This window comes from Uloborus diversus, chromosome 8 (genome assembly GCF_026930045.1).
Source record: "Uloborus diversus isolate 005 chromosome 8, Udiv.v.3.1, whole genome shotgun sequence".
Lineage (NCBI taxonomy): Eukaryota > Metazoa > Arthropoda > Arachnida > Araneae > Uloboridae > Uloborus > Uloborus diversus.
Genome location: NC_072738.1, coordinates 9,272,701 through 9,292,286, shown reverse-complemented (window position 1 = coordinate 9,292,286; position 19,586 = coordinate 9,272,701).

Genomic DNA, 19,586 nt, shown 5'->3' with positions numbered 1-19,586 from the left:
ACGCAATATTTTCTGAATTGTGTCCAAGACTACTCTCTCTGAGAGTAAGGTTCAGTTGGGGTAAATGAAAGCGAAATTTGAATCTTTAACATTTAGAATCTCCCCCCCCCCTTTTTTTGATGAATTTAGACACAAAATTTTGTGAGTTGTGTCTAAGATTACACTCTCTAAGAGTAACTGAGTACGATAAATTTGACTCTATGACTGTTTGTTAGCGAGTGAAATCATATTTCCTCTAAACCCAGCGTATTTCTTTTAACCCCAAATTGCTGTATTTTAACCCGGTCGAATCTGATCTTTCCCCAAAGACTAGAAGGTAAATGGAAACCACCCGCTTATTTCCCACATGAACACATTCCTGCACTTTCCCTCAGGATCCAAAATCCATTTGTTTCTCTGTCTTAACTCCGTAACTAGCTCATATAATGTCCTCTGTTAGCGTCGAATCATTGATTTTCTTAATACGGTAACTAATACCACTATCATCAGGTGTCCGTTACCAAAATCCTCATGCAACCTCTACCATGATCCTCATGTAGCTTGCACTACAAATCTCATGGTACATATAACCGATACGACGATTTTCATGTAACCTCTACCATAATCCTTGCACCATAAATCTCACGCGACTTGCACCAGAAATCTCACGAAACATGTAACCTATACTGCGATCCTCATATAACTTGTCCCACGATCCTCACATAAACCTTATCGTGATCCTCATGTAACCTATACTACGATTCTCATATAACTTGTCCCACGATCCTCACATAAACCTTACCATGATCCTCTTGTAGCCTGTACCACTACTCTCATGTAACATGTAATCTATACAACGATCTTCATATAAGGGTTACGACCCATGTGTAATATTTATCGTGATCCTCACGTAATCTGCACCACGATCCGCATATAACCTATACGAAGGTCCTCATGTAACCTCTATTATAATCCTCATGTAACTTGCACCACAAATCTCTAGCAACATGTAACCTATAATACGATCCTCATGTAACCTGTATCACTGTTCTCACGTAAACCTTATCATGAACTTCATGTAGCCTGCGCCACGATTCTCATGTAACATTTAACCTATACAACGATCTTCATGTAAGGGTTACGACCCTTGTGGAACCCTTATCGTGATCCTCACGTATCTGCACCACGATCCGCATATAACCTATACGACGATTCTGAGGTATCCTCTACCATTCTCCTCATGTAACTTGCACCACAAATCTCACGCAACATGTAACCTATACTACGACTTTCATGTAACCTGTATCACTATTCTCACGTAAACCTTATCCTGCTCTTCATGCCACGACTCTCATGTAACATGTAACCTATACAATGATCTTCATGTAAGGGTTACGACCCTCGTGTAACCCTTATCGTGATCCTCGCGTAATCTGCACCACGATCCGCATATAACCTTCACCGTGATTCTCGTGTAACCTTCAGATCGATTCTTATGTTACCTTTACGACTAGACGAGATGGACCATTTTCAATGGCCCATCGCAACTTCCAATTTATACGACTCGAAAAGTCAGGGTGTTTTCATCGGCAACTTAATCTTTTATTGTAAGACTAAAACTTTATTAACTTGAATATCCCATCATGAACAACAAAAATTTTTAGTCTAAGTTATTTTCCACCAACAAAGTTGTATTTTAGGGATTCATAAGGACATAATTCTGAGTTACGGTAATAAAAACGTAAAATTTTACGAATTAAATGCCAAAATATCTATTTTAATCAATATTTTACCACACTGAAACGTAATACACAGCATCATCATCTTTTTCCTACAAAGAATGTTATGAAACACTCAACTCGAACACCATCAAACAAAACTAATGTTTCCCTCACGCAATATCAAATTCTGAAATCAGAAATTTAAATCGGCGAAACATTCAATTCCCCAACCGCATCACTCCAACCTGCTCCAGAAATGAGGCCTCAAACCTAATAAAGAGAAATGGTGGAGCAATGGAGCAGCAACAAGCAAATAAATGTGCTCCCGAAACAAGAAATGTTGGCGTTTACTGCAGATATGACGCTAAGCATTTCTGATTTGAAAGAGAATGCATAAGCGAGTGTTATTCCACGGGGAATCCCAGCCAAGCCGTTTAAGCGCTTTTCATCCAAAATCATCTTTTACGTAGCAACGTTTCACGGAGAACTATTTTCGGGCTTGTGGTATTATGCGCTTAACCACTGCAGGGAATTAAATTTGTTTGTTGGGACTAAAACAAAAGAGATTTGACAGCGAACCAGATTCATTAAGTAGTAGATAGATTATGATTTGTATTTTGTAAAATGTTGAAGCTGGTTTTATGCCACTGAAGTTTTTTTTTTTTTAACTTCAATCATCGCTTATCAGCAAATACTCATTTACATATAGCGTCATTTATTTAAATTAATTTTAACACAGCGCTACTGAAAGTTTGCTTTTCTTTCACAGCAATAAAATATAAAAAAACAATACGTTCTTAAATAACATTCATTTGTTTGAAGTTTAATCAACGGGCTAAATTATGCTCGAAAAAAGTTATTTCAAAAATGAACTGGAGATAGATTTTTAACAATTATCTGCAAAGTTTAAGTCGTGTCATGTTTTTTTTTCTTTTTTCGAAAGAATGTTAGTGCTAAATCCGGGAATTGATTTTTGTCATAACACGAAGGGTAGGTATTTCACGCCATTTGCCATGTTTTATCACGATTTTTTTCTTTTCACTCAAAATAGTTAATGATTTGCTTTGCATATATTTGTACGGCATGGTGCAAGATGTATTTTTTTTGCTAAAAATGGCTACATATTTTAAATTTAAACTGCTTAAAAATTTGTTTGAAAATTAAAGAATATGATAGCATAAAAAGAAAATCGCACAACAAAGCGTGAGGCAAGCAAAACTCTTCAACGCATGAATTTAACTAATTGTTTTACATGCTTCGTTATCATGTGTGGGGGAAGAAAACGAGTGGTTCATGAAGGCATGTACTAACCCCATAAATAGTTAAAAATCCACGGAAAACGAAATTCAGGCTCTGTTATTGGCAACTTTCATTTAAATTTAAGGAGTTAGGAACTCCTCTCTTTTCTTCCTATTCGTCAATTTGCTAGACATAATAATGTATAATTTAAAAAAAGATTATGAGAAAAACATTTCAAGTTGAAATTTACACTTTGGAAACTTTAAATTTCACATTTTGCGAAGAGTCATGATTAATAATGGGGAAAGATAATTTCAGATTCAGCGCTGAATATTATTCAGATTCAGGGTATAAAAAAACGTAAAATAATTAAAAGAAACACAATATAAGAAATCCAAAATCATCGGAGGTTAGTGTAAGTAAATTACAAGTAAGCAAGTTTGCATGCATAGCGCGGGGGGCCGAATGTCTTTTCGGGAAATTGAGTTCAAAAACGTTTCTAATTGGTCAGGTGAATCAGCTACGGTTTTGAGTTGGTTTTGTAAGATAATAGATTTCTTGGCCAGCCATGTCCCTTAGCAGCCACATGTGCTCCTGAGGTGTGAGGCGCTGTCTTTCCCTCATCCTCATTGTGGTCAAACCAGGGTTTACGTAAAAGCTAAAGAGCTACAGAAGAAACGACATTACACGCTGAAATAAAGACCTTGTATCCAAGGATGCGGAGTAGAGATGAGACGGGCTCAACCCTGGCCCGACAGTCCGAGCCCGAAGCGGGCTCGGGCTCTAGAACCGAAAATAGGTTTCGGGCTCGGGCGGGCTCGGGCTCAAGCACAGATATTCAATCGCCAATCTTCATACAAATTCAAAGCAAATAAACATTTTCCTTCTGTGAGAAAATGAAAGGCACATTTAAATCAGTTTAATCAATGTCAAATTTACCCCCCCCCCCCTCCCCAAAAAAAATAATTAATTAACGCTTATTTATAGTGTTTTTTTGCGATTACTATTGCAATATATCATACAGTAATGCATTTGAAGTGGAGCATTCTAAGAAAATTTAGAAACTTCTGTTAATTAACATTTGACGTAACATTTTTCATTAACAGAGAGATCATGTCAGACTGTAGAAAGCTCAGTTTTTGATACAAGAAAGTTTCCTTCAGGGCTCGGATTTTGGTCCGAGACAAAGCACTCGGGCTCAGGCGGGCTCGGTTATAAATTTTCGGGCTCGGGCGGGCCGGGTTGTCAAAAATGAGCCCGAACTCATCTCTAATGCGGAGTCGGAGTCAGTCATTTTCCCCTCAAAATTGAAACTCTGCAAGTGCTTGAGGAGTCGGCGTTGGAGTCGAACAGATTTTGGGCAGAAGAGTCGAAGTTGAAAAATCTAAGATTCCTTGTGTCGGAGTTAGATCCGGTGATTTCCTCCGACTCCGCAGTCCTCAATGTAACCTTGAAAAAGATGTACAGTCGATGTTTTCGTCTGGGATGGGGAGGCTAATCCTAACAGTCCTCACAGAAATTAGTATTATCACAGAAATTAGTTTAAATTCTTCATGAGGGATAACCTGCCCCCCCCCCCATGCAGATCCTTTTTATTGCAGCCATGCCCCAGAGACGAAGTACCATTCTTGCTGTGTTAACTGTTTACACTCGAGTCCCGACTTACACGAGGGATGCTTTCCATGACCTCTCGCGTAAGTCAAAATTTCGCATTGTGAAAAAGGAGTATGTATTCGACTTTTTAACAAACAAAAGCGATTATTTTAGACAACACCCTTCAGACTGCTTTAAACCATTCCTTAAGTATGTGTCAATGTTTTCCACTTAAGGAACTGAATTTATAATGCATTAAAAAAAAAGAAAGAAAGAAACGTTATTCAATATAAAATACTGTTATGATGCAGAAAATCAATGATCAATGGGAGAGTGAGACTAAAAGCAATGCTATATGCACAGTACGCAATAATGATAAAAGCGAAGTACAACACTATTACACTACTCTACAGTAGATAAAGTGAAAAAAATTATTATGGCTAAAAAGTTAAAAATGATGATGGTTGGTGCTGTGAAGGTTATCCGATTAATATCAATGTTCTCTTGCATATCGATGATCTTCACCTTTTTCTTTAATTTTAACAAATTGTCTCTTCCATAGCTTAAGCTGAAACAGCACGCTTATATATTACTACGTTAAATTAACTTTCACATTTAGAGTGAAAAATACGGAGTGGTTATTTGTATCCACTAATAAAGCGATAATTCGACAAGTACGGTGTGAGAACCCACGCACTTCAGGGATGCTAAAGGAGGGAAGTCCATTCACGAAACCAATATTTTGAAACCAGTATTAAAGTGAAGACGATACGAACGCACAGCGATTTCTTAACAAAAAGTTTCGTTTTACGGACTAGAAATTCGAGTTAGCTCTAAAATTCGCTACTGGTTAAAAATTCGCGTTATAATCGTTTCACGTAAGTTGAATCGCGTTGTAGTGCGATTCGATTGTATTATTGAAAATTTACTGATTTGCATAGCAAGTAAGGATATAGCAGTGTTTTTGGGAATAGCATTAAATAAAGAAATCCCAATGAAATCACTCCAAAAGTTAAGGAATTAAATGCACTCCAGACTTCAAAAGCTATTATAAAATATAACCTATCGATGTTTCAAATCTCAAGAATCGCTTCTTCCTTTTAGAGGAGAATATCTTTGGCGTTATCGCTATTCAACGCTATCAAAATCTAAACATGCGGAACAAACCCGTACGAACAATGTCGGCATCGTGCAGAAAACATCCCTGAACCACATTTATCGGTTCTGAAAATATCCCATTAAACATATTCCCCCTTAAAGATCAATATCTTTTTCCAGCTCCAGTAAAATCCGTAGACATTCAAATCATTGAGACTACAGACGACGAAAAGTGACACTTGAAAATTTTCTAGCGTCTGAAAACTCTTTCCAGAGGACTATCAGTTTCGAACACATGTCGGGGAGGTGGCAGGACACCCCCCACACACCTTGTTCGAAGTTCGAAGGAAGACCATCAGGACAGAAGCGCATAACAAGCGCAACGGAGAATTCCTTAATTAAAGAGGGATTTGGGAGACTCGAGATCCGTTCGACACCCCCTCCCACTCTCCTTCGCTGCCGCCGGGGGAATGGGGATCCTCTTTTCCCTCGTCAAGGGGAAAGGGAGAACATTTTCCCCTGAATAGGGAAGAAATGAAGTTGAGTTTGCATGGATATCAAGAATTTAAGCAAACAGAAATACATCCCGGGGTTGCTGTCTGTTATAGATGGACGAGGAACAAAATAGAGGAATGAAGTTTACGGAAACAAAACTAAAGGAATATTTACACGACCTACTCTGTTCAACGCACAATCATGTTCATTGTAAATGGTTTTGCAATTGCAAAATTATACCACGAACTTTTGCCTTCTGAGAAAAAGTTGTGAAAAAAGGTGAAATACAAGAAATATATCGAGTGTCATCTTTACTAATAATAAAGCTGAAAGTCTCGCTGTCTGTCAGGATCTCTGTCCGGATCTCTGTAACGCACATAGCGCCTAGACTGTTCGGCCGATTTTCATGAAATTCGGCACAAAGTTAGTTTGTAGCATGGGGGTGTACACCTCGAAGCGGTTTTTCGAAAATTCGATGTGGTTCTTTTCTATTCCAATTTTAAAAACAAAATTATCAAAGGATGGACGAGCAAATTACGAAATTATCATAACGTGGAACCGTAACATGGGCACAAGCCAATTGGCGAGAAAATTCACCATACATTATTTGTAAATATACAGGCGAACCAAAAGACCTTTTAAGTTTATATTACGGGCAAAGCCGTGCGGATACCAATAGTGCATTATAAAACAGATAAATAAAAACCGAAGGGAGAGCATTTTGTAAACGTTTGTATCACATCAAACAATAATACCCAAATTTTGACGGAAAGAAAATTATAAGTACAGCTCTGATAACAAGACGTTGGTCATTTTAAGAGGTCATTTATGTTTGGATTTATAGAGGAGAAATTCATTTAGCTCACCAGCGAGACCCCGTAGCCATGGTTACCGCCCTAACGACGGAAACTTACTGCTTAATACACAAGCTATTTCCAATTTACGACTTGAACCGCACCACGGCTGTGATCTCTTGCTGTTGAGCTATTTAGCGGTCGGTTTGTTGTCACTCTCAGCTTCAATGAGATGACATCTGCCTCAAGCTCGGTTATTCACTAATCCAGACTGATGAGTCCACAACAAGGTGGAAACTGCAGTCTCTGGAAGTGATAACTGGACTTTTGGTACATTGCACGAAGTTCTGCTTTAGTCCTGGCTTAAGGTCGTTAGCTTACTGCCTAATATGTCGATATTTTATTTTTACAATCGACTTTCTTTTATGTTTTGAATCTTTTCTTCATGGTGTTTAAGTTTCGTAAATGAGCTACAGTTGTATTGGGTAACTTAGTACTATGTGGACTAACCTTTTACCACTTCATATTTTTAAGTAAATTTGACTTTAAAAAAAAAAAAAAAAAAAACTGAAGACGGTCCCATGCTTCCATCTGCTGAAAAAATCCTAAAAGCAGTTTCCAATTTTATTTCAGAAAATTAGTTAGCAGCACTGTATCTAACAGTTGGTATCATCCATTAAGTCTAAAATTACTCATTGGAAGTTTTATGTTCAATATTGAGTTGAAGTTTTTGGAATATCTGTTCCTACACTGTAAAATTATGTACAATAAATTTATATATACTAGCACATTGCATGTTTTTAAAAAGCACAAAATTGCGGTGGAAAATTTCAGATATAAGTTTATGGGTTTCAAGAAACCCCATTTTCAATGCAAAAAAGTATGAGCTTGTGAATGTAAAAACATCTGAAAAAAGCTGTGTCTCTCACGGTTCAAAAAAAAAAAAAAAAAAAAAACTTATGTGGTGGAATAACGTCGAATCAAGTTAATAATTCGTTTTAAGTGGGTTTTTTTCTTGAGTTCTTATAAATATTAAATGTATTTGATATCTTTTTCTAGAGTGTTATTCAAACAGATACTATAACTGAGTGTTATTCAAATAGATACTATAACTCATTAAAAGCTGAGTACGGGAAGCAAGAATTGGATCAGTGTTACCCAGAATAACTACTTTAATTTGAGTACTATAACTCATTGAAATCTGAGTGGGGCGATTTCGAATTGAATCAGTGTTACCCAGAATAACTATTTTAATCTCAGTACCATAACTCATTAAAATATGAGTGGGGAAATTAAGAATTGGATCAGTGTTACCCAGAATAACTACTTTACTCTGAGTACCATAACTCATTAAACTATGAGTGAGGCAAATAAGAATTGGATCAGTGTTACTTAGAATAACTACTCTAATCTCAATACCATAACTCATTAAGATCTGAGTGGAACAGTTAAGAATTGGATCAGTGTTACCCAGAATAAAAACTTTAATCTGAGTAGCAGAGTAGCATAACTCAATAAAATCTGAGTGAGGCAATTAAAAATTGGATCAATGGTACCCAGAACAACTACTTTACTCTGAGTACCATAACTCATTAAAATATGAGTGAGGCAAATAAGAATTGGATCAGTGTTACCTAGAATAACTACTCTAATCTCAGTACCATAACTCATTAAGATCTGAGTGGGACAGTTAAGAATTGGATCAGTGTTACCCAGAATAAAAACTTTAATCTAAGTATCAGAGTAGCGTAACTCATTAAAATCTGAGTGGGGCAATTAAGAATTGGATCAGTGTTACCCAGAATAGCTACTTTACTCTGAGTACCATAACTCATTAAAATATGAGTGAGGCAAATAAGAATTGGATCAGTGTTACCTAGAATAACTACTCTAATCTCAATACCATAACTCATTAAGATCTGAGTGGAACAGTTAAGAATTGGATCAGTGTTACCCAGAATAAAAACTTTAATCTGAGTAGCAGAGTAGCATAACTCATTAAAATCTGAGTGGGGCAATTAAAAATTGGATCAGTGGTACCCAGAATAGCTACTTTAATCTGAGTACCCCATAACTCATTAAAATATGAGTGAGGCAATTAAGAATTGAATCAGTGTTTCCTAGAATAACTACTCTAATCTCAGTACCATAGTAGTTAATAATTGACAGTTCTGGGACAACGGAGGCGTTGAGGCGTTAACGCCTCCGTCGATTCCCACCTCCGTCGATCCCCACCTCCGTCGACCACCGCCCCCCGACCTTGGGGTTGCGCTGCCTCCCCCTCCCCACAACCGGGGCCGCCGCGAGAACCCGTAGAAGGTGATGAGGTTTTTTCGCGCGCTTTTTTTTTTTCGCGCATTTTTGGACTTAGAATATTTTGAACTTGTTGTCATGACAACCAGAGTTTTAGGATGGCAACTTTTAAGAACGTTCGTGGCGCCATCTATTGAGATTTTTTATTTCCAGACTTTGAATAATTTCGACGAATGGTTGTCAAGACAACCAAAGTTTCGCGAATTTAATTATTTTTATTTTTACAGAGTGTCGCTGCTCGGAATCGAACACCAAAAGGTCTTCGTAGTCGAGGGATATTGAGCACACGCGCTAACCACACGGCTACGAAGACCTACATATGAGTACGCTAATTGACATCTCAATATAATTTTCACATGAGGTAAATGCAAATGGTGCCATCTGTTGAGACTTTGAAGATTTTTCCCGCGTTTTTGGACTTTGTTATTTTTTTCTTTGTAACGAAGGTTTTCACAAAAATAATTAATTAAAAGATGATGGTCCCACCAACCAACCAGGTGTATTAAATACACCCTATCAACCTTTTTTTTTTTTTTTCATTTAGGTCTTAGACTATTTTCCAGTTTTTTGATCTTCAATTATTTTCCTACATATTTGAACTTTGAATATTTTCCGCGAATTTAATTATTTTTATTTTTACAGAATGTCGGAGTTGGGAATCGAACACCCAAACTTTGATTTATTCACGTATTTCCATCTTTTTTCATTTTTACAGCTTAATTTATTTTTTCCGCCTTTCGAACTTCACAGTTTTCAGAATTAGTTTGTTTTCACGTATTTCGAACTTTATTATTTTTACAACTTAAATTATTTTCGCGTCTTTCGAACTTCATAGTTTTCAGAATTAGTTTGTTTTCAATTATTTTGAAGTTTGTCATTATTTCAGGTATTTTGAGCTTTAGCGTTTTCCCCCGTCATTTAGTACTTTGATTATTTTTCACTATTTTAGCATTTTTCAATTATTTTCTCTCATTTTTACTCTTTAACCATTTTCTCACTTTTTAGTCTTTAACTAATTTCAATCATTTCACACTTAGAATATGTTTTCACGATTATGATTTCTTTTTCGTATATTTTAGAGTATGATTATTTTTTTCATGTTCTCTTTCTTAACCACTTGAATCTTAAACTATTTTTGTATCTTTTATTTATTTACAAGTATACACGATTATATCATTTTTCCAACTTTAACTATTTTTATTCATTTAGGAGTTCAATTGTTTTTATGCATATTTACACTTGAAATATTTTTTGAACTTTGGTTTATTCACGTATTTCGAACTTTATTATTTTTACAACTTAAATTATTTTCGCGTCTTTCGAACTTCATAGTTTTCAGAATTAGTTTGTTGTCAATTATTTCGAAGTTTGTCATTATTTCATGCGTTTTGAACTTTATCGTTTTTTCCCAATCATTTAGTACTTTGATTATTTTTCACTATTTTGGCGTTTCTCAATAATTTTCTCTCATTTTTACTCTTTAACTATTTTCTCATTTTGTAGTCTTTAACTACTTTCAATCATTTCAGACTTAGAATATTTTTTTTTAGATTTAATTCAATGATTCATTATTTCAAAGTAATTAATTCCGATTATCATTTTTCATCAATATTTTAACTATTCATTTTTTTTTTTTCTAGATTTAGATTTATTTTAATACATTTTTGAACCAGGAATATTTTTTTCGAACTTTGATTTACTTTCATACATTTTAGGACTTAGATTATTTGCACGCCTTTAAAACTTCTATTATGTCAAACTAATTAATTCAGATAGTATTAATTACTGCATAACAATAACAAATTTTCATAGAATTTAAAAATCATCTTATGTAATTTTTTCAGTAGATAAATTTCCCACTCAAGTTACATTTCATCACTACATATGCTTTTCAAGAGTTTCATTTAATTTATCGCATTTTTTAATTAACTCTAATAAATATTTTTTTATCATCGATATTTAAGTTAATCATATTTTCCCTTTCTTTATTTTTTTTTTCATGCAAACACTCTTGATGGAATAAAACAAAATTTTCAACTTTCATGAATTAAATCCCCTCTGAATATTTTATTTTACTTTACCATACTTTACTATTTTACTTACTGCGTTTTACTATTTATCATTCATTACAGCTTTTCCAAAATATTACTTTACAACCAACCAATTTCATTAACAGAATTTTCATTACAATTTATAAATTTCACTTTTATTTAATTATTTTTACCTACGGTAAAATAAAACACATAACACAAAAATGTTAAACATCAATGAAGTACCCAAGAAATGTTAAAATTATAAGTCGAGTATCAAAACTTCATGTCAGCAAATTTTAAAAATAGACTTACCGAAAAATAACTTCTACTAAAATTCATTTCAAAACTTGGCATCAATTTACTCTTAGCATTAATAAACACTTATCATTAAGAAATTTTCATGGATTTTAAAAATCAACTTATTTAATTTTTTTTTTCCGGTAAGCAAATTTCGCACTCAAGTTACATTTCATCACTTTATATGCTTTTCAAGAGTTTCATTTAATTTATCACATTTTATTTAATCAACTCTATTAATTATTTTTTGATTAGTATTTAACTTAGTCATTTTATCGCATAGTGTTTTACTTTATTATTATTATTTTTTTTTTTTCATACAAGCACTCTTGTTAGAATAAAACAAAATTTTCAACCTTCATGAATTAGAATCACTTTGGCTATTTCATTTTCCCAATAATATTTTACTTTAACAACTAATTTCTTTAACAAAATCGATATCATTTATTTTAGTCTTTATCCTTTTCGAACGATACATTCAAATGGACAGCTATACGTTAAATTAAGAAACTTAATCTAAATTTTGACAAATTAAGTTATAGCTAAATACTGACTAAAATTAAGTACAAAAGACTAACCTTTTTGGGGTGAAATCCCTCAAGTACCAGCTATCGCGAAGTTATTTAAAAACAGTGAATGAAATTGTAATAAGTGGATTGTTAATTATAACTCAATCTCACAAAATTACAATTACACGCATGTTTTATTTGAAATCGCTGCATACGGCTGGCTGTCCATCGTCGATTTGCAGTATGCATGCCGTGATATCGCAAATCAACTCGGCTGTTGAAAAAAACTACCGTAATCCCACAGCACTTCGGATCGTCCACACACACACATCGAGGCGAATTGAGAAAATGACTTTATCAATATTGCTATCTACCCCTTTACCGATAACAGATAGCAAACCCCACGTGCTAGTATTATTCACCACCTGGCCTACGTCTTTCAAGTGATGTCACTGTTTCTGACCAATTAAAATTAGTTCACGTTTCTCAAATATCAAGCACATAGATCGACAATAGCCTGATGTCAGGTTTTCCAAACAAAATTTTAGATTTTAATTCGTAGTTTCGAATTAATTTCTTTTTCATTTCAAACTTATAAAAAAAATTTCCAGCTTGTAAGAATATTTCTTTCAAAAACAGATTTTTGATTCAAAACAGTATTTTTTCAAACTTGTAATATTTTTCTACTTAGAAAATGAAATCAAAAATTTTTGTTTTCTTTAATTATATAAAATGTTTTTAAGAAATAATTTCTCAAACTTGTAATATTTTTCCACTAATTAAAAAAAATCAATTTTTTTTTTTTTTTCAATCGTATAAAAATAAATTTTTAATCTTACAACAGTAAATTTTTCCGCAAAAATATTTTTTTCAAATCAAAATAATAATAATATTTTTGTAACATATTGTTTTTTTTTCCTTTCAATCTTTTTTTTCAAAAATTTTCAAACTTACAAAATCGATGACGGTTTCGCATCTCATGCAAATTGACATGATCAATTACACGTGATTGATCATGTCATGCGTGAGATGCGAAAACGTCATCGGCATTCGATGTGATGTGAAAACCTGCTACCATCTTAAAATTACTCGTAGTAGGTCAGGATGAATTTGGAAGTCAAAGTGTTGGCATTTTCTAAAAATCTGAATACTGTGTAAAACAACACAATTCTGCTCAAAAGTTCATGTGATATTCTATGACGTCAGTAGCAAGAGATTTATGTACACTTCTCATTGGTTAAAGTGAATATTCATTGGTTTATAGTGGATGTTTGGAGAATCATTTTCAGGGTGATTCTGAGCTTTGAAAGAGATCGTGAAATTTTATTCTATGTACTTAGGATTTTTCTTCACCAGCTAGTGTTAAAACCTAGTTTGATTTATTTTTTAAGTTCACAGGAAGTTGTTTTAGTATTGTGACTCCTAATCCTATGAGAGTTAAGAATAACTAACGCTGGTGAAAATCATTCTGAAACTTTGAAGCCTGAAGATGAACAGATGGGATGCAACGAACATGAAAATGAACATTGAGGCTTCTCCACAGCCTGATGATATGATACACTTGGGTGATTGTATTTTCACTTTAGGTGAATACTTTTCGGAAACGTACACGCGTGCATATTAGAAGATATACGTGTGGGAAAGATGGTATTTTTCGACCAACTATGGATGGTATTTCCTTAGAACCAGATGTGTGGAGATCACTTATTTCAAGCCTATGTAAAAATATAAATCAAAAATTAATCGAAGACCGTGATTTCGCTTTTGTTATAAAAAAGGAGAGTCGAGTGCGAATGGTAACATCTGTGTTAGTGTGCAAAGATTGTTCAAACTGAAACGAGAAGTGTTCCAGTTGATGCCTGATAGAGTTCTACTTTTGGAAAGCCAGATTGACAAATTGTGCTACGCGTCCCCTTGTATCTCACGTAGTGTCAAAGACAAACTTATGACTTATACTCTAAAAGAGTACATCCTTTCGGAAATTGAGAAAAAATATCCCTGTGATTGTCGATGTGATAAAATCAGCACATATACATCGCAAGAAGTTCGTAAACTAGCTGATTCTCTACGTAAGTGACTATTTGATGAGCTCATATGCAACATAAACTACCTTTCTAAAAAAGAATGTGTGGATTGTAAAAATGGATTCATTTTTTACATGAGAATGCATGAATGTGAATCATTAACAAGGGGTCGAAAGTTCGACACTTTTTTCGAACGGGCTCTTTTTAATGTTAATTGGGAAAACTTGACTCGTGACTTCGTTACTTTGAATGTTGATAGTCCATGTTTAAAATGTCATGTGTCTGATTTATTTGATGCAATCGATGTTAAAAATACGCTTGAAAGTTTTGAAGAGTTTTACTTAAAGATGAAAGTTTTTTTAATTGTCTTTTACTGTGTGTGTGAATAAATTGTGTTTATCATTTTAAAAGAAACTTGTGTTTTGATTGAGTTGTTGAATATGGTTGATGGATTATACTTTGAAATCACTCTTACATATATTTTTTATATGCACTTTATTGTAAGTAATCTTTATACTATCGGTGTTGTCTTCATCTTATTGTATGGTTTTGTAATTAAGACTGAATGAAAATATAATTTTTGTAATATTTCTATAGTTTAATGCATGCGAAGGACTTCAAATAATGCTAAGTGGAAAGTCAAAATTAGAACCGTAAAGCTTAAACATGACAATGGTTTGAAAACAATACACAGTTATATTCACATACACAAACTCGTACGTATCAATACACTTACATTAAAGAGAAATATTAAAGACTTATAAATTCTCATATGAGATAAGAACGCTCTTTCTTAACTTAGTTGGTCACATGATCGATAAAAGATCCTTACCTATTTGTGATTTGTCATGAAATAATATACATCGATAGATATGTTACTAAGTGTGTAATAGTTTTTATTTTTCTTAAATTCAAAGTTAAAACCAATTTGTTAATTGTAGGATTATATTAAGTGCTAAAAAATGCGATATTTTCGCTTATAATTTCGGTTGATAAGTAAAGTTTTATTACAAGTTCCCTCACACGAATGAACAATAACATGCTAGATGGATATTTGAAAGCTTGAGTGGATGATTTGTAAGTATCTTAAACATTATTATTATTATTTGTAATGCGTGTGTGTTAATTAATACTTAGAGTGCAAAGAGTAAATGGTTAAGTGCTATTGGTTATTAATACTAAGAGTAAAGTGATATTGAGTTTTAAATTTAATTAAATCATTTCGTTTGAAGATTCAGTTGAAAAAATTTTATTTTGTAAGTTTGAAAATTTTTGAAAAAAAAGATTGAAAGGAAAAAAAACAATATGTTACAAAAATATTATTATTATTATTATTTTGATTTGAAAAAAATATTTTTGCGGAAAAATTTACTGTTGTAAGATTAAAAATTTATTTTTATATGATTGAAAAAAAAAAATGATTTTTTTTTTAATTAGTGGAAAAATATTACAAGTTTGAGAAATTATTTCTTAAAAACATTTTATATGATTAAAGAAAACAAAAATTTTTGATTTCACTTTCTAAGTAGAAAAATATTACAAGTTTGAAAAAATACTGTTTTGAATCAAAAATCTGTTTTTGAAAGAAATATTCTTACAAGCTGGAAATTTTTTTTATAAGTTTGAAATGAAAAAGAAATTAATTCGAAACTACGAATTAAAATCTAAAATTTTGTTTGGAAAACCTGACATCAGGCTATTGTCGATCTATGTGCTTGATATTTGAGAAACGTGAACTAATTTTAATTGGTCAGAAACAGTGACATCACTTGAAAGACGTAGGCCAGGTGGTGAATAATACTAGCACGTGGGGTTTGTTATCTGTTATCGGTAAAGGGGTAGATAGCAATATTGATAAAGTCATTTTCTCAATTCGCCTCGGTGTGTGTGTGGACGATCCGAAGTGCTGTAGGATTACGGTAGTTTTTTTCAACAGCCGAGTTGATTTGCGATATCACGGCATGCGTTCTGCAAATCGACGATGGGCAGCCAGCCGTATGCAGCGATTTCAAATAAAACATGCGTGTAATTGTAATTTTGTGAGATTGAGTTATAATTAACAATCCACTTATTACAATTTCATTCACTGTTTTTAAATAACTTCGCGATAGCTGGTACTTGAGGGATTTCACCCCAAAAAGGTTAGTCTTTTGTACTTAATTTTAGTCAGTATTTAGCTATAACTTAATTTGTCAAAATTTAGATTAAGTTTCTTAATTTAACGTATAGCTGTCCATTTGAATGTATCGTTCGAAAAGGATAAAGACTAAAATAAATGATATCGATTTTGTTAAAGAAATTAGTTGTTAAAGTAAAATATTATTGGGAAAATGAAATAGCCAAAGTGATTCTAATTCATGAAGGTTGAAAATTTTGTTTTATTCTAACAAGAGTGCTTGTATGAAAAACAAAAAAAAAATAATAATAATAAAGTAAAACACTATGCGATAAAATGACTAAGTTAAATACTAATCAAAAAAATAATTAATAGAGTTGATTAAATAAAATGTGATAAATTAAATGAAACTCTTGAAAAGCATATAAAGTGATGAAATGTAACTTGAGTGCGAAATTTGCTTAATGGAAAAAAATTAAATAAGTTGATTTTTTTAAAATCGTGAAAATTTATTAATGATAAGTGTTAATTACTACTAAGAGTAAATTGATTGCAAGTTTTTAAAATAAATTAGTTGGATGAAAATTGTAGACCTGATAATGTTTCGAAAAATTTGTGGGTTCGATTCCTGTTACTAATTGTGAAAAATTTCTAAGTTTAAAAATTACGGGAAAAAAAACCGATAAAGTAAAAACAAGCAAGAAAATGATTAAGTTAAATACTAAGCGATAAAATGACTAAGTTTAATACTAATCAAAAAATAATTAAATAAAATGTGATAAATTCAATAAAACTCTTGAAAAGCATATGTAGTGATAAAATGTAACTTGAGTGCGAAATTTGCTTACTGGAAAAAATTAAATAAGTTGATTTTTAAAATCCATGAAAATTTCTTAATGATAAGTGTTTATTAATGCTAAGAGTAAATTGATTCCAAGTTTTGAAATGAATTTCAGTAGAAGTTATTTTTCGGTAAGTCTATTTTTAAAATTTGCTGACATGAAGTTTTGATACTCGACTTATAATTTTAACATTTCTCGGGTTCTTCATTGATGTTTAACTTTTTTATGTGATGTGTTTTATTTTAGCGTAGGTAAAAATAATTAAATAAAAGTGAAATTTATAAATTGTAATGAAAATTCTGTTAATGAAATTAGTTGGTTGTAAAGTAATATTTTGGAAAAGCTGTAATGAATGATAAATAGTAAAACGCAGTAAGTAAAATAGTAAAGTATGGTAAAGTAAAATAAAATAGTCAGAGGGGATTTAGTTCATGAAAGTTGAAAATTTTGTTTTATTCCATCAAGAGTGTTTGCATGAAAAAAAAATAAAAATAAAGGAAAATATGATTAACTTAAATATCGATGATAAAAAAATAATTAATTAAATGAAATGCGATAAATTAAATGAAACTCATGAAAAGCATATGTAGTGATAAAATATAACTTGAGTGGGAAATTTGGTTACAGTAAAAAATTATTTAAGAAGATAATTTTTAAAATTCATGAAAATATTTGATAGTGATAAGTGTTAATTAATACGAAGAGTAAATTGATTGTAGATTTTGGAAAATTAAATGGATAAATGTATAAAAATAATAACGTATGTGATAATGTAAAATAATAATAATGAAAAAGAATCAAAGACGATTAAATGAATCTAAATCGTAAATGAGTTGCTATTTTAGTAAACTCAAACTAGAGTGAAAAGCATTTTAGTAGGAACATGTTAAAATCTCTTGTGCTAAGAAAAATAAATAACTTTTAAGCATAATTTTGTAACTGGAATAAATGTATGATAAAATGATTAAGTTAAGTATTAATGAAAAAGTAATTATTAGAGTTAATTAAATGGTATGTGATAAATTCAATGAAACTCTTGAAACGTATATGCAGTGATGAAATGTAACTTGAGTGCGAAATTTGCTTACTGGAAAAAATTAATTAAGTTGATTTCTTAAAATCCGTAAAAATTTGTTAATGATATGTGTTAATTACTACTAAGAGTAAATTGATTGCAAGTTTTTAAATTAAATTAGTTGGATGAAAATTGTAGACCTGATAATGTTTCGAAAAATTTGAGGTTTCAATTCCAGTCACTAATTGCGAAAAATTTCTAAGTTTAAAAATATCGGAAAAAAACGATAAAGTAAAAACAAGCGAGAAAATGATCAAACTCTAAAATATACTAAAAAAAAAATCGAAATCACGAAAAAAATAATCTAAGTCTGAAATGCTTGAAATTAGTTAGACTAAAAAGTTAAGAAAATAGTTAAAGACTGAAAATAATTGAAAAACGCTAAAATAGTGAAAAAAATCAAAGTGCTAAATGATAGGAAAAAACGTTAAAGTTCAAAATGTGTGAAAGAATATTTAAGTTAATTATTTCTTTGAAAATTTAACAAGTAAGAAAAAATATTTTGTTGTATGAAAGTCAAAAAAAAAAAAAAATTAGTTAAGAAAATTATTTCTTCGAAATTTTTACAAGTTAGAAAAAATATTTGTAAATTTGACAAAGAAAAAAGAAATTAGTTAAGAAAATTTAACAAGTTAGAAAAAATAAAAAGGATAAAGTTTGAAATGCATGAAAAAGAAAATCAAAGTTTAAAATATATTTCAAGTCCACAAAGCATTGAAATAAATCTAAAATCTCGAATGGGTTGTATTTTAATAAATCTTTACTTAAGTGAAAACTTTGTTATTATGAAAAATAATAATAATGATTATAGTTTCAATTATGAGCTGAAATTCAGTTAATGATATGGCATGATTAGTACTAAAGAGTAAATTAACTGATGGTTTTAAAATTAATTTAATTGTAATATTCGTTGTCATGGTACAGATTCACATTAAGACTGAAAGAGTAATGAAAAATATAGCATAGTGGTTAGCATACGTTTTTGCTAACTCAAAGTTTGGGTGTTCGATTCCCAACTTCAACACTCTGTAAAAATAAAAATAATTAAATTCGCAGAAATAAAAAAAATAAAAATAAACCTCTCAATAGATGGCGCCATGAACGTTAAACACCGCATAAGTTAAAGCATAGCAACAGGTGTTGCCAACCGAAAACTAAAAACTCTGGTTGTCATGACAACAAGTTCAAAATATTCTAAGTCCGAAAACGCGGGAAAATATCTAAAAACGCGCGAAAAACCCCCGTAACCTTCTTCAAGATTCATGCGCAACCCCAAGGTCAACCCCAAGGTCGGGAGGAGGTGGAGGGGGGGGTCGGCAGGGGGTGGAGGGGCAGCCCAAGGTCATCCCCAAGGTCAGAGGGGGAGTGGGAGGCGGCTATGAGCCGCAGAGCCGCCTCCTGCGGCAGAACCGGCCTTTTCCCTCTACTCACACACATTCGAAGGTGCAAATAAAAGAA